We start from the raw sequence: 16,727 nt of genomic DNA on the forward strand, positions 1-16,727 counted from the left end.
AATTTTGATGTATGTTTGTAATTGCTAGAATATATATGGTTGATGCTTGGATAATTAATTATTGATGTACAATGGAATCATGGATGCCATATCTATCTTGATTTATGTAAAAATATGCATGTTTTCATGTCTTCTACAACTAATTTGGTATTTGGGATGTTTGTTTTGAATATAAATGCAAAAAAATATAATATATATATATATATAGTAGATGCTTCGCTTCCTAGATTTTTGGAAAATGATGCTTCCACGTCCCCGTTTCATCCCCACTTCGTGCAACGTTGGATTAAACACTTCAATATAGTACTTTTTCTTTCTCCCTAGCTCCTTATCCCAAGTACGATTATGGAACTTATCCACAACAAAAGATTTTATCTCTTTACTGTTTATGGGACATGTGTTCAAGCAAATACCACATTTACTAAACCATTTGTTATTTTTCTACATCCAAGTCTTCCTTCTTTTGCACAATATGTCATTAAATACAACCTTAGGTCATCCGCCCTCTTCCATTTGCTCAATTTTTTTTAAATACATTATGACTCGCACCATAACAATTGCGCCCCTACTTCACTTAACAAGATAGTATAAGGAACTGCACTTTCATTTTGAATTTGTTTGTAATCAAATGCTTCTGAATTTTCTCAATTTGTTTCCACTACATGTCAAATTTATTGTTTGCCCACAATTCACAACCATAGAGAATCACTAGAAGCCTAAAAAGAGTTTGAGTGGTTTTCTAGTCCCATAACTCTGCCTCTCTACACCTATTTTGAAAAGCATAAAATGTTTTTCAACCCCCCAAAGTTCTTTTTTTCTACACCCATCCCGGCTTAGATTTTTGTTGAAGTCAATTCCGAGGTATTTGTAATCCACAACTTCTTCCATAATGTTGCTTGCAAAGTAGAACTTATGTTGGTTATGTTTTCTTTTTTTAGAGAAAACCACTACTTTCGTTTTGCTAATATTGACTTGCATCCCCGCCCTTCTACAAAAATGCTCAAGGGATAGTAAGTGCTCTTGTAAACCAAGAGGAGATTTAGCAATCAAAATAAGGTCATTTGCATACAAAAGAAGCCTTATAACACGAGATATTTATGTTTGAAACAATTCCAACACTTGCTAAATGCCACTCTCAATAACATGATTTTATCTATGAAGGAAAGGAGAGGAAAGTTGCATGGTAATTATAGTTGTAGCACAATTTTTTTATTTATTAGTATAGTTATATAAATTAAATGGCTAATAAAAGTTAATAGCCATTAATAGTTATGTGTCATTTGTAATGTTGAGAATTTATAAAGTAGGAAACATTATGAAATGCAGATCATCCATATTTTTATTTTTGAAGAACAGAAATTCTTCCATATTTTTATTTTTTAAAGAATGGAAATTCTAGAAAGCTTATTCTTAAATAGACTATGCCTACCAACATAATTATCTTTATTTATTTAGTTATATTTATTAATATGAAAAATATTATATATTCATATCTATAATGAATTACTTCTTTTAATTAATGTGGAATCATATTTTTTTATATAAAGAAGTATTTATGCCATGTACACAATTTTTACATGAATAGATGTTAGGTATATCTAATTTATAAATGAGTGGTTTTTCTTTAAAAAGCATGTGAAAGGGGTATTATGAAGTACTACCAATAAGAAATCTTTTTTATTTTGCAGGAAGGGAGTAGGGAGAGACCAAGTAACAAGTGTGTTCACACTATAACCAACTAATAATTATGTTAGTAGAAGACACCACTTCTTTGTGGTTGCATCAATAGCATGACCCTACTAAAATAATATAGGAGTTTTTGCTCCTAGATCTAAGATATTGAAAAGGAGTGCACACACATTTATCTCTATTATTCATACAACTTTCTTCTATTTGTTGATTGCTCAATTGTCCCTCTTCTCTCAACACTTACACATTGCCCATGTCAAAGAGAAAATGGCACTTACACTTACACATAATTATTAAGTGTAAAAAGTTATGATACTCTACAACTAACGTTTTAGTTTTTATCCCAATTATATTGAATTTTGACAAATTAGTAAATTGTTGGACACATTAGCATTTAAAGCAAAAGTGAAATTATAGGACCATCACATAAATGGTGCATAAAGTAATGCAACCCACAAATATGCAAAAATATATTCATCACATGATATTGTCCAACATTATTATCTTCAAAGTTGACACTCAAAGAATAATGCAATGTTTTGTTACAACTTTTATATGTATAACATTGAATTATACATTTCTATTTAATAAATCTCACAATTTATTTATACATAATACTAGATGTAACTACTCATTTAGTGAGAAATAACCCATAAATTAGGGGATCTCTTTTAATAAGGGTTAATTACATAATCTCCAAGCTAACAAAATTCCTAAATCATAAGACAATCAATGGATTGGATCCACTTAAAAGGTAAACTAAACACCTTGGACCATGTCAACTCCACCTTATCATCTCAACTCCGCCTTGTCATGTCCTATTGGTTATGGACCAAGTATCAACTCACCTATTTGACTCAATCGACTAATAACTTAAATGTGGTTGTTTCCTTCACTAATCTTCCACTTGTGGATCATCTTAAAGTCATTGTACAGACCCTTTGATTTATGCCTCAATGCCCTTTTAGTTTGCAACAAGCTATTTTCACCTTTTAGGGCGATGGAAAAAGCGTGATTCTCAAATTTCATCTTGTTCTCTTCATATGTGACCAACCCTTGCATCCCATCACATTTTCTCTTATCAACACTTCCTAACCCATCACAAATCTCTATCATGTCATCAATCCTACATCATTAATTGATCCACTGGTGCCTCCAACATATCAACTTACATTAAACCATGATGTCTTAGCTCCATATTCTTTGGTCATGTTAGTAGAGTCTTACAATTGAATCTGTTGGTGTGTCTATCATTTCCAATGATAAAAAATAACCAAATTTGTAATAACTTTGGAAATAATGAACCAATTTCCATGAATCATGAGATTTTATTATTCCATTGCCTAGCGTTACAACTACCACATTGATACTAATCCCATTTTTGTAATTATATAAATGTTAATCAAATTCACTTTTAAATTGTTCATAATTTTGCGTAGTGTCCTCAAAACAGTGACCTTTCTCTACAACAATTGCAATAACTTAAGTCACGACAATTTCTCTGTGTCATTTTTATTGTGCTAACATTTATAGTTCATTATTTTATATTAAGAATAGATGTATAGTTGAGTTAATTCATTTTGTTTGATTTGCTCTTTATTTTGTGTGGCCACTTAATAGTTAAGTACCGTTAAGGCTCATATTGATCCGGATTTTATGCAGGAAAAAAATAAAATACAAATATGAGCAAAACATAGAGATACAACGGAAATAGAACTGCAATTAATTAATAACAAAAAACTGAAAATTGTTTACATGCGGAATGAAATAAAATAGCTCAAATGATGGTAGCTTATCTCTAAGAAGAGATGTGGCGGCTACATGCCTTCTGAACTGTGTTACAATGAGGCTTAGAGGCCTATTTATTACTGAAAAACAATAGAAAACCCTACACATCCAAAAACCTAACCCTAGGAGATGAAGCACCAAAATTGTGGGCCTCGTTTGGGTAAATTGGTACATCAACTTCGTGGGGTCGTAACTTTGGCATAAGATCTCCGTTTGGTTATCATAATATCTCGTTTCGAAGATCTCAAAGAGGAGGTCGAAAACAAACAATGATACTCTTCTTGCAGGCAACTAATATGGGCATTTTAGAAAAACTTCCAATGACCACAAATACACAATTTTGTCTTTGAGGTTTTCTGTGAGTCTCATGTTTATTTTCTTCCGGAAGGGAGATTTTGAAAGAAGTTCACAGATTTGAATGACAGAGATTGCTCTTAACGAAAAAGAAGATTGACCTTACATTCTTGAAAATATGTAGAGATTCGTCAATTGTTCCTAAAAGAAGATTGACCTTACATTCTTGAAAATATGTAGAGATTCGCCAATTGTTCCTACCTTTATGCCATAAAGGTGTCTACTTAATTCCTTGCTCATGCGGCAAACCCTATGTAGGTGAGACTGGGAGATCCTTTAGCACAAGAATCCAGGAACACTCAGCTGACATTAAATATCACAATAATACAATTAAATAGAATAATTAAAAATAATTTAAAGATCTGTCGGCTAAGCATCTCATACATCTCTATATATTTGACAAATAAAACCAGTCTTTCAATAATTCTTTCACATCCTGAAGATGATCCACCGTTGCTGGTTCGAAACGTCGATCTAAAAAGAAATTGAATGTGATGGATCTGGAAGAAAATAAACATGAGACTCGCGAAAACCTCAAAGACAAAATACTCACCCAATACGGAAGGGAGATTTTGAAAGAAGTTCACAGATTTGAACGACATAGATTGCTCTTAACGAAAAAGAAGACTGACCTTACATTCTTGAAAAGATGCAGAGATTCGTCAATTGTTCCTACCTTTATGCCATAAAGGTGTCTACTTAATTCCTTACTCATGCGGCAAACCCTATGTAGGTGAGACCGGGAGATCCTTTAGCACAAGAATCCAGGAACACTCAGCTGACATTAAATATCACAATAATACAATTAAATAGAACAATTAAAAATAATTTAAATATCTGTCGGCTAAGCATCTCATACATCTCTATATATTTGACAAATAAGACCAGTCTTTCAATAATTCTTTCACATCCTGAAGATGAACCACCGTTGCTGGTTCGAAACGTCGATCTAAAAAGAAATTGAATGCAATGGATCCGGAAGAAAATACACAATTGTTTCCATGCTTGGTAGAAGGAAGGCCAGACATATAGTCCATGGATATAGATTCCTAGGGCTAGCTGGGAGTAGGCAAAGGAGTATACAAGTCTTTCTTCTTAATAGTTGGCTTGGCGATGGCACAAGAAGTACAAGATCTGATGTATTTTCCAACATCCTATCGAAGATTTGGCCAATAAAAATACTTTTGTAGTATGGCCACAATTTTCTCCACACCAAAGTGTCTTGCAACCTGATTGTAGTGCGCCTCCCAAATCAGCGTCACACACTCACTTGAAGGAACACAAAGGTGGCCTAGGTAGCATAATAATGCATCGTGGAAGTGGAAGTCTGGAACTTTCTTGCCATCGACTAGCATCTCGTATGTGGTGGTGAACCCTAGATCATTTTATATAGTTGCGACCATCCAGAGGTCTCGTGGCCACAAGAGTCAAGAACAGTGGTCAGTTTTGCAACTAGTGGTTGACTAAGGCAATCTGCAACACGATTGGTGCTTCCCTTCTTGTACTTGATATTCAAATGGAATTGTTGTAGATATGTGGACTACTTCTGATGGTGATCGCTCTCCAACTTCCCTTGGGTCTATAGAAACGACAAGGGTCAGTGATCTGTGTGGATGACCATCTCTTTCCCCATAATGTAATGTTTCCATTGTCGACAAGCTTGCACGATGGAATACATCTCCTTATCATAGGTGGGGTATTTCTGAATTGTGTCGGAAAGTGTCTCACTATGATAGGCCACCAGATGCCCTTGCTAGATGAGAATTGCACCATTATCATAGTCTGAGGTGTTTGTCTCGATTTCAAATGGTTGTTCCAGGTCTAGTAATGTGAGTATAGGTGCAGAGTAGAGGCAGTGGTTTAATTCAACGAACGCCTTCCGTTGGGACTCGAACCATGAAAATTTTTCTTTAGCTCTAGCCTTGGTAACCTGACTCAAAGGCCAAGTAATATGGGAGAATCCCAACACAAACCTTAGATAAAAATTGGCAAGGCCCAAAAATTTGTGAAGCTCTGTGAGAGTGGTCGGGGCTGGCCAATCTTGAATGACTTAGATCTTAGCTGGATCCACATGCTTGCCTTGCTTATCTATGATGTAACCCAGATATTGGACCTCTCTCATGCCAAAGGTGCATTTCTCCAGGCTAGCACATAGTTTTTGTTGCCATAAAGTTTGAATGACATATCGAATGTGTTGCAAGTTCTCTTCCCAACTCTTGTTGAAGATAAGAATCTCGTCCATATATACAACCACAAATGAGTTCTTGAAGGGCCGCAAGATGTCATCCATCAGCCTCATAAAATTGGCAAGGGCATTTGTCAACCCAAAGGGCATGACCAACCATTCAAAAAGGTCCTCCTTGGATTTCAAGGTGGTCTTCCATACATCTGTGGGCTCTATTGGAACCTGGTCATGGCTCGACTTCAAATCAATCTTGTTGAAATACTTGGCCCCTTTGAGCTGGTCAAAAAGGTAATTAATCTATGAGATTGGATACCTATTCATGACAGTGATTTTGTTCAGTGCCCGATAATCAATACAGAGCCTCCAGGTCCCACCCTTCTTCTGTACAAGTACAATAGGGCTCCCGCAAGGTGAGGAACTTGGTAAAATGTGCCATTTTTGCAAGAGCTCCTAGGTCTACCACTTGATCTCTTCATTTTCCAGAATGGAGCGGTGGTCTATTGGCCCATTGAGTAGAGGTGTTCCAAGGGTTAGATTGATCGAATGCTTTGTTAAAATGTGTAACTAGGTTTGGTCTTCATAATGACATATGTAATAATGATTTTTATGTAATGATAAAAATAAAATTATTATTTTTGTTCTTGAGGCATGGGTTTCATGCTCAAGGAAATTTAGTTTTTAGGTCAATTTTCCATTGTGAGCTCCTAGGGCTTGTCATTGAGTCTACAAGTCATTAAGTCATTGTCATGTATGAAAGACCCAATTAGGGCATGTTACATATTGTAAAAGAAATTTTATTTGAGTCAAAAGGAGTCAAAGAACCCTCCAAGACCTCGTCAAGATCCAAGCAGCAAGTTGGCCTACCAAACAGTGACAAGTCGACCCATAAGAAGTGACATAAAGACTATAAATAGAGAGCTCAAATTCATTTGTTAGGGCATCAATGATGTTCGTTTAAGAAGCACAGGAAGATCATGTAAATCCAACGAAAAAGGAGAGAAGAAAAGAAGGAGATGAACAAAGATTATAAGTTTTTTTTTGGGTTCTCATAGATGCAAGACAGTTAGGGCTACTTTATGTGGCAGCAAAGGTCAAAGTTACAGTCATCTCAGGAAGCCAAGAAAATAAGGTGTCAAGGATCAGTTAATAGAGCTGAGTTGTTAAGGAAGGAAGATCATCCCCAACGAAGAAGTGAAGTCTTGTAAATTTGTACTATTTAGTCCACACGTGTGTAATTTCAGAGATCACACGCAGACCGAAATTGAAAACCTATGGTAGGTGCCTAAAAATTGAAGAAGATTCAAAGTTTGTAGTGGTGCACTCAGTTTGACCAGTGTTGACTCTGTGGAAGAAGTGCTAATTGAAAGAAGTGTTTTGAATTGGTCTTGGAGGGATTCTTGGTCAAGGGTCTAGGTCTTGGAATCCATCAATTGAAGATTCTATAAGAAGAATAATTCTTGTGGGTTTTCCTCTCATTGGGAGAGGTTTTGGTCCTAGCTGAACGCCTATATCTTGTGTCCTCTTGTCTCATTGTTCTTTATGTTTTGGTAATTGTTTGATGAAATAAACACAATAATAATCAAGTTGAAGAAGAATCTAACTAAGAGAAGTAAAAAGTCATCGCAAGCAATTATCAAAGAAAGAGAAATCACTCATCTTGCTGCCCCTAAATTTCTCAACATGGTATCAGAGCTAAGGTGACAAGTCAAGGAAGGGCAGCTTGAAAAAGAACTACTAAAATAAGAATCAAAGAAAGGACAAGACATCAAGGAGGACATCAAATCTTCAAGAAGGGATACTCAAAGGTCAAGTTCAAGGAAATCACTAAGCAGACTTGATCAAATTCTGGGCTCAATTCTTTTACTAGATCCATAATAGAGGCAGCGAAGAAGTCTACCATCAAGATCTTTTGAAGGACGAAAACATTACAAGGTGGAACAAAAGTCTAGGCTATATTCCATAAGATAAGAACCTCAGGCATGCATATATATAAAGGTATGTTTTGATCCCTACATCTAGGAGGTCGAAGACCTAATCCTTCAACCATAGGAAGGTCAAAAACTGTTGACAAGAAAAGTGAGCTTCTGGGCATCATAAAAGGATTGTTCTCATCATTCCAAGAAGTCAAATCTACAATAGAAACCACAGAACCAAGACTCTGAGGTAAGTACAATTGTTTTCTCCATTCAAGAACTGAAATCTCCTAGCAAAAGGTGATAAAGGAAATTCTAAAAGGAGGCACAGTCAGAATTCGTTCCTAAGATCTGATCTTCTTTTGGGCATATATAGATTTGATTCTCATCTTAGTAAAATTACAATACATAGATGTTATCATCCTTTGGATATATGTATAATTGCTCTTAGTCAAAATTCGATCTTGTTAAAATTTGAAGTGCAGATCCCTCCATCTCTGTGATAACATAAATCCTATCTTCAAGACATGTCCTTGTGACATATATACTCTACTCTACTTTACAAGTTCAATCCTATGGTGATCGAGTCCCTGTGGCACAAAAGATGCAGTCACCAATCTCATATATATTTGTTCTCTGAAAATTGATCAATCAAAAGAAGACCATAGAAGGATCTAACTTCTGAAAAAAGATCCATTCACTATGAAGAAGTTTGAAAGAACTAAGGAAGCAGACCTGAAGCAATCTAGTCATCAAGCAAATGTTGAAATTGTACCATCACTAGAGGTTTCTTGAGAAACATTGATATACTTGTAGTTTTGGGTGAAGACCTATGAAGCTATAGGGACATCGATCCAAGGTCAATGAACAGGGTCTCTGTGACAATCATATACTTGAAAGAAGGAGCAGATGAGTACAGTGAAGAATATCTCACACCCTAAAGTAGATCAATGAAGATGGCATCCAAAATTGCAAGTCATCATGACAAAGGTAAGTAACCATAAGGTATGTATGGTATATTTTATTAAGGATCCATCATAAGATGTTTTAGGGTTGAAGATATGATTCTAGGGTTTGTTAGTATTCCAGGGAAAGGATGAACCCTAGCATGACATGAAGAGGGAAAATAATTTGATCTAGGGTTTGAACTTAAGAAACCCTAGGATGACCTCATGATTGCATAAAAACCCTAGAGAGAAAACTTGACATCATGTTTTGGTATCATATACTTTGCTTGGGGTGCTTGTCAATAAATGTTGCAGGTACAAGAAGTAAAGATGGATGGGTTGAGCCTTTGTTTTTAAGAAACATGATGGAAGAAGGAAATTGTATAACTATGGATGTTTGGTTCATAGTAAGATGGAGAGAAGGATGAAAAAGGCCTCCACCATGGTAATCAAGAAGAAAAGCATTATGACAGGACGCATCATTATAGCATACGATTGAAGAAAGAGCTCATGACATCATTATAGAATCTTGAAATATAGTTGAAGTAAAAGTCTATAGTAGTCATCATAAGTAGCTCTTGGTAACCTCATTAAAATCATAAGTGGTGCTTATGGATAGAAGAAAGTCATCTAGCATGATAGAATGAAATTCATCATATATCATCATCATGAGAAAGGAGTGTTTGCCAGATGAGGATAATTTAGATCCTCTGTTGAATCTTGAAGGAAGCATGTGTCTCACTAAGAATTCCAACTTGTATGGGATTCATTGTTTAGAAGGATGATGGTATGGTGACAAAGGAATGCAGCATGTCAAAATGGTTGAAATACTCTCAATATAAAAAAAAATGAAGTTGTTGAAGGAAGCATAGATGAATAAAAGAAGGAAAGAGGTATGTATGCATGTATTCAATTGAGTCATGTCATCATATGGTTGCATGGGTAACTGCTCTAACTCATGAGCATATAAAAGAAAATGGATCTCCTTCTTTGAAAATATGCATGAAGGCATGGTTCACATATTGACTAGATGAAATCAACATAATATGTCCTCATATGGGATATGAGCTGGTTGAAAATGATGAAGGAACTATGGATGGAAATTCCTGGAAAGCAATATGTGAAAGAAAGAAGAGATCATGAAAGATGCAACTATGGTCACATAGAAAAGGAAATCAACATCCAATAACTAGACGAATTGGCCATGACATATCCATAGAAAAGGCATGAAGACCCTGATAAGGTCTGTAAAGAAAGGAGACCCTTGACATTGAATATCTTGGAGATGTGACAATATGTGTGCGGGATGTTGATGTTGTAAACAAACAAGATGTCATGAAATGCCATCACAAAGGGTAACTTTGATTTGATGTTCATTTCTAATTTTTGAAAATCATCTAGGTGGATTGATACAGGGCTAACAAAAGAGAGTTGTAGATGCCATCCACAACTAAGCACACATGTGGTTGGATGGAACATCCTAAAGGAAACATGATGTGGAAGAAGTAGTTATATGAAGGAATGGCCAGATGTGGACTAGAGGATCATTTTCCAATAAGGGGTATGATGACAGATTGACTTGAGGAAAGTGATGAATGGTCGATGCCCTACATGAAGTCCCAAAATATGAATACTCCATAATGTTGAAAATGAACTTCATGACATCAAAAGAAGGAGTCCCACAAGCAGTTGATAGTCCCATGATCTCCACCTAAAATAGAGATATGTTGGAAGCAAGTCATTGGTTAAGAGGGAGCTTTGACAAGTCCCTAGATAAGAGGGAGCTTGGGTACATTCCTTTTATAGGAATGGGTATATTCCTTTATAGGAATGGGTACATTCCTTTATAGGAATGGGTATATTCTCCCCAGTTGAGAGGGAGAGATAGACACATCATTCTTGTCTTCACTTTGGGAAGAAAGAGGGGAGGATTGGGTAAGCATCTGGCATCTGATACTCTTTGAAGTTACGGTAGGGAATCCAAGATAAGAGTATTTGTAGAGTATCGATATTCTTTGAGGACTGGCAATCCAAGGTAAGAATAGTTTTGGAAGGACATACCTTGTGAACACCTAGGTGGGGTATGTTCCTTGAGAGACAATGTTGATGGTGTCTATAAATCACTGGTCTCACCAGCATTATGCTTGGATCTTGTGGAGAGATAGAGTTTTTAGTCAAGGCCTTGGTATGTAAATGCGGGTTGATATGATGCGAAACAAATGGTTTACCAATCTGACTCTTCTTATGAGAATTCTTCAAATTGGAAATGTCCAAGTACCTTGTATGGATTATGAATACCTCCCTAGTTAAAAGGGAGTGTTGAAATATGTAAATGGGTTCGGTCTTCATAATGACATATGTAATCATGATTTCTATGTAATGAGAAAAATAAATTTATTATTTTTTTTCTCGAGCCATGGGTTTCATGTTGAAGGAAATTTATTTTTTAGGTCAAGCTCCCATTGTGAGCTCTTAGGGCTTGTCATTGAGTCTACAAGTCATTGTCATATATGAAAGATCCAATTGAGACATGTTACATATTGTAAAAGAAATTATATTTGTGTCAAAAGGAGTCAAAGAACCCTCCAAGACCTTGTCAAGATCCAAGCAACAAGTCGACCCACCAAACAATAACAAGTCAGCCTAGGGACAATGACAAGTTGGCCCACAACAATGAGAGAATAAAAGCACCAAAAGCTCATGTAAATCCAGTGAAAAAGGAGAGAAGAAGAAAGGAGATGAACATAGATTATAAGGACTATTTTTGGGTTATTCATCTCACACGGGCAAGATAGTTAGGGCTACTCTATGTGGTAGCAAGATGAAAGTTACAGTCATCTCAGGAATATGAGAAAAATAAGTTGTCAAGGATCAATTAATAGAGTCGAGTTGTTAAGGAAGGAAGATCATCCACAATTAAGAAGTAAAGTCTTGTAAATCTGTCCTATTTAGTCCACACATGTGAAATTTTAGAGGTCACAAGTAGACCGAAATTTTAGACATGTGGTAGTCACTGAAAAAGTGAAAAAGAGTTGAAGTATGTAGGGGTGCAATTAGTTTGACCAGCGTTGACTATGTGGATGAAGTGCTAATTGAATTAAGTGTTTTGACTTGTTCTTAGAGGGATTCTTGGTCAAGGGTCTAGGGCTTGGAATCCGTTAATTGAAGATTCTATAAGAAGAATAATTCTTATGATTTTTCCTCTCATTTGGAGAGGTTATGGCCCTGATTGATCGCCTATATCGTGTGTCCTCTTGTCTCATCGTTATTTATGTTTTGGTAATTGTTTGATGAAAGAAACACAATAATAATCAAGTTGAAGACGAATCTAACTAAGATAAGTAAAAAGTCATCACAAGAAATTATCAAAGAAATAGAAATCAGTCATCTTGTTGCCTCTAGATTTCTCAACGTGCTTGACTTAACAGTGTAAGGGCACCCTTGTGGGTGAGGAGAAGATGTCCTTGTATTCTTCCATGACCTTATCCACCTGATTCTGTTGTGTGGAGGAACCTTTCCGGGGGACCATGGATGTGGCCACGATCTTCTCCTTACTTTGAGAGCGAATAAAAAAGAACACAATTTTCTCGTCTAGGAGATGATATTACTGCATTGCTTAATAGAGATTAAAGAGATGGCATTAGGCAGGGATACCTTTGGTATCATGTATAACTTATTTCCCAAAGTAATAATAACAGTGTGAGGCCTAGACTCATACACAGCATGACACTTCCGCAAGTATGGCTAGCCTAATAACACATCATAAACTTCAAAAGGAGCAACATCACACAATACCTCATCCGTGAAGGGCTTAATGTTGTAGGGAAGGTGGAATTGTTGATTGACGCAAAGATATCATCCTTGGTGAAGCCACTGGATGGTGTACAAATGCAGTTTTGGTGTGGTTGGTAGGCCCAACCGCTTCACGACCTCTGCTGAATGAGGTTCTTTTGGCTCCTGATGTCAACAATGATTTGCAACGGAGAACCCTTCACCCACATATGTAAATGGAAGAGAATCCCCCCCCTCCTCTAGATCTTCGAGCACAATCTTCTAGACATTGGTGGTGGCAATGGTGGCATTGGGATTTGAGTCAATATTCTGCTTCCCTTTGTCATTCCCCTTGTCGGGGTCTAACTTAGATTCGGGACATGCATTTGACTCTGAAGCCTTCAGCTCAACCACTAGTGATTATTTAGCACGACACTCACTTGTGTTGTGAGTAGGGCTCTTGTGGAACTCACACCACTTCCTCGTGTCCTTATTTGTCTTCGTGGTGCTATTCTTTGCTTGTGGCTTCGATTGGTTGTCTTGGGTCACCCCGCCTTGGGTTTGCCCTTTGTTTTGTGGTTTGGGGGTGCATTGTCCTTGCTTCATATTCGTAGATCTAAAGTCTCGCTTCCTCTGTTTGAATTTCTGCTCGATCTTGACAACGTATTGGTATGAGGTGTCGAGCGAGGAGATTTGCAAGAACTCCGTCTCATCCTGGATATATTTGTGGATACAGTTGCAGTACTTGAGTACCAGATGTCGCTTAGAATCCTTGATACCCAACTTCATGTGAAGGGTATGAAAAATAATTGTGAACTCTGAAACATATTGGTCCCTTCCCTGTTGTAGTGTGGTCCATTTTATGTACTTATCCTCATAGATCCTGACAGGGTAATATTGTACCTTGACGACATCTCGGAAGGAATTCCAAGTGGGTGCGACTGAAAATAGTGAGGATTCCCTCTCATCCTTCTTCTCATAGTAGGTTTCCCACCAATCCTTCATGCAGGGGGCGACTTTGAGGAGAGAAAAAGTAATATTTTCCCTATCGAAAAAATCATGAACCAAAAAATATCCTTCTAGTAGATTCAACCATTTATCTATGACATATGCATCTATTTGATCTTCAAATATAGGGATGTCAAAATTAACTTGTACTTTGAAGGGGGTGGCACCTCCAAAGTGACTATTGGATGAAGATGTGTTGCTTTTTGGCATTCACTGAAGGACCTCAACAAAGTTATCCATAATCTCATTCCTTTATCGCTTGAGGGATTCTTCGAGTAGTAGTTTGATAAGGTCTCCTGCTCCATCGTCTTTATTTTCTTCCTCCATGGGTAGTCATCGGTGTCGGTGAGGACAACCTTGCAAGGGTTCAACCAATTCAAGTTCCAAATCCTTATACCCCGACCTTGTTGGGGACATGCACAGAAAAACAGAGAAAGAGAAGACCTCTCTAATACCACTGATCCAAATTTATGCATGAACGAAATGAAATACAGATATGAACAAAACACAAAGATACAATGAAAACAAAACTTCAATTAATTAATAACAAAGTAATGAAAATTGTTTACATGCAGAAAGGAAATAAACTAGCTTAGGCGATGGTAGCTTATCTCTAAGAAGAGATGTAGCAGCTACATGCTATCTAAATTGTATTACAATGAGGCTCAGAGGTCTATTTATTATTGAAAAACAATGGAAAACCCAAAACATCCAAAAACCCAACCCTAGGAGATGAAGATCCAAAATCCTGTGGGCCCCATTGTTGTAAATTGGTACATCAAATTATCAGAGTTGTAACTTTGGCATACGATCTCTGTTTGACACGTGTGATACCTCGCTAGAAATATATATCCAAGGACTACAACTTTTGACCACAAATATAAAGAAATAATGTTTTCCCATTTTCCAAAAAAAATGTCGTTTAGGGCCTCAAAACGGCTCCGAAAGTTCAGGACCCAAAAAGCTACCCAAAATAGAAAATTGTGCTACAATTAAGCAAACTGAAAGAAATAATGGTCGGGGTCCAAGCGAATAGGTGGGTGGCCACCAATATCCACCTGGGTCATTTTATCAGCTGATATTCAAGCATAATCCAATTTGTCACGTTCTTTGTAAAATATTAATGTCTTCAACTTTGTCATTAAAGTAGCATGCATGTTTTGTGACGAGAATCACTACCATCATTTGCCAATATTTCAGCCATTGTCCATATTGCAACTCATTAGCTATAATCAATCAAGTACTTTTTCAATGATGTGCACTTCATTTTGTGAGACAAATATTCATTAATATGTCCTCCCCCTGACAATATGCATTTCTTTTATTGACAATTTCAGGCATGATCTTCCTCTTTCTAATAGGAAAAACCTTAGCATCAAAACTTGGAGGAACATGGTTTCTACCTATGATGCCCACATTTGATCAACAACAAGGATTAACGCCTTGAAAATTCAAGGCATACTCAAATTGTTCATTTTCTGGTTCAGCATGCTTCCTTCTCCAAAATCTTATGACTCTTTCTCCATGTCTAGTTGATAACTCTTTGGATTGTCTAGGAGCCCAATTCAAGCTGCAGCCTTGAGCTATATGCCCAATATTATGGCATTTGAAGCATTTAGTTCTAGACTTAAATGAGGGAGCATATTTTTTTGTTGATGAACACATTGGAGTATCTTCCTGCAACTTTACTTCTAGGGAACTAATATGGGCCCTTATAGATGTCTATGCCATATGCTCTGCAATTATTTGTCATGTGTCCAAAATTTGTACAAGAGTAAAAATGAACAAAAAATACAGTTTGATACCTGGAAGATGAGGATTGTCTTGGTGCACTTCTAAAGTTGTTTTTCCTTGAGGTTCTTTGATGATATTCATTGCTACTTACAATTTTTAGAACATCAACATATCTTCTTGGAGCAAAGGTTCTTGCAATGTTATTTTGTCTCCTCTCCTTGCTTCTACTAGAACTAGGGTCATTAACACAACTTTTAATCTTCTCAACATTCTTATTCTTTGGTGTTTTATAATTTGCATCACTTTTTCTAGAAGACTCACCTACATATCTAAGACCATATTTGTCAAGTGGTGATCTTTGACAACTTAGGATGTCATCTAAGACTTGAGAACTCTTCAAGTTCTTGTTTAGTTGATCAACCTCTTTCCTTAGAGAAACAATCTCTTATTTTAACTTCTCACAATATTCCTCTTTCTTTGTCAGTTGACTCTCCATTACTTCTTCCATTATTTTTGCTTCTCTTACTTGGACTTTAAGGGAGATGACATCTGCTTCAAGTTTGTTAATCTCTTCATCTTTTTCCTTTAGTTGGCTTGCCATGATTTTTCCTTCTTTTTCAACTTCATCAACTTGTCCTTTTAGGAGGACAAATTATTCCTTTGTAAGATTTGGGTTCTTATCTTCAGCTTCTTGTATCTGCTTCTTTAGTTCTCTATTTTCTTCTTTGAGTTTGGTTATTTCTTCAAGGGCAGCTACAAGATCTCCTTTGAGGTCATCTTCATTTTTTACTTGGGAGTCTTCTTCATCTTCTAGGTTTTCCTTGCTCTTGGTGTCTTCAATTTTGTTTTCAGTTGTCTTCTTTGGTTCTTGATTATATTTGTGCTCTTGGCCACCATCTTCTAGATTTGAGGTCATGAGTAAAATTCCTTTTGAGTGAAGATCTTGAAGATTCTCCCAAAGCTCTTTTGTTGATGAGCATTTCTCCATTTTGAATTTTATAGGATCTGGTAAGCTACTTAGAATGGTACTCATTTCTTTTGTATTGGATTCTCTTGTAGATGTGTCTCTGGTAACAATTGCTTCCCATATTTCAAATCCTATGGTCATTGGAAAGGCCCGCACTCTTCTCTTCCATATCTCAAAATTTGTTCCATTGAACATGGGGGCATTGCATATTTGGTTGTCTTATGATTTCTTCACTGAGGAGGAGACATCTTCAGAGGGTTTGGAGACCTTTTTCCTTGACTTCACCATCTGTGTTCCAAAGGATTGTTGATTTTCTAGTGCAATTAGGGTTAACACAATGTTTCTGAAATTCTGATAATTACTTTTGATGT

The sequence above is a fragment of the Pinus tabuliformis genome, chromosome Q, assembly GCF_031772625.1.
Source record: "Pinus tabuliformis cultivar Carrire ecotype Pingquan chromosome Q, CPIR1, whole genome shotgun sequence".
NCBI lineage: Eukaryota > Viridiplantae > Streptophyta > Pinopsida > Pinales > Pinaceae > Pinus > Pinus tabuliformis.